A 1,199-nucleotide genomic window follows, 5' to 3' on the forward strand; every position below is an offset into this window, starting at 1 on the left:
CCGCTCTAGAGAGGCCCCAGTGAAAATAAATCATGGTGCCAAGCTGGTTCTGAATCCCAGTTTCCTCTTAAGTCAGACTCCGCCTCACAGAAAGGGGAGGTGGGTTTACTCGGCAGATGGTAATTCTTGGTTGAAGATAGTGGGTAAAGACCCTTCGAGTCCAGTGACAGTGGTGGGGAACAGTGGGTCACAGTGCCTCTCCCAGTCCCATCCAAGGGCCACCAGGGAAGTCTGTGAAACACAGGCGTCAGGTCCCGGCCCAGTGCCCGGGGGCAGGGGTGAGGATGTGCATTTCACACGCGCCTAGGAAATTCAGATCCACCTCGGTACTGAAAATCATTCAGGTTAAAAGCACAAACTTTAGAAGCCTGAACACCTGGCTTTAGATCTTGACTCCATCACCCAATCATCACTGTGTGACTCTGGACAGATATTGAAATGCCTTAATCCTTATCTGCAGAGTGGGAATAGCCATAATGGGGTTGTGAAGATGCCGCCCAGTGCCTGCACGACCCACCGCCAAACATCGGAAGCGGAAGTGTTTGAAACAGTCCCGGAAACACACAAAGGCGTCTCTGGAGACAAGAGACAGGGTTTCAGAAAGTATAGAACGTCTCCCTCCTCTGCTGCTTTCGTTTTGTTTTATATGAGGTAATGATAATGACTAGCTTTTATGGAGTCCCTACCATGTGCCAGGCATTGTTCTAAGCATCTCCATGTATTCAGTGCTCAAGCAATCCTGTGATATAGGTATCATATGATCCCCTTTTTATAGATGAGGAAACTGAGCCAGGGAAAGGCTAGCAGCTTGCCTGCGGTCACACAGCTGGAAAGTTGCTAAATTGGGCGGGATTTGAATGTGAGACCTCAGAGCCTGGAGCTCTCCCCATCTCGTTTCCTTGGGCCTCTGGCCCTTAACTTAAGGTTCTGACAACGACTGAATGGAGCAAAACTGAAGCCCAGTTCCTGAGAAACGGTGGGAGCCTATCTCTTCTTGAGCAACCACAAGGCAAGAATGTTCAAATAATTATTATCCTGGAGCCTAAGGCACAGCAAAAAGTTTCCTCTGATGAGATTTACAAGCAGTATCCTCACTGAGATGCTCACAGTCTAAACCTGAGATGTCCAGTTTGGGAGCCAGTAGCCACACGTAGTTATTTAAATTCAAAACCAATCAATGGACTAGGATAGAGAGTCCA

This window comes from Pteropus alecto, unplaced genomic scaffold, assembly GCF_000325575.1.
Source record: "Pteropus alecto unplaced genomic scaffold, ASM32557v1 scaffold14, whole genome shotgun sequence".
In the NCBI taxonomy this organism is placed as follows: domain Eukaryota; kingdom Metazoa; phylum Chordata; class Mammalia; order Chiroptera; family Pteropodidae; genus Pteropus; species Pteropus alecto.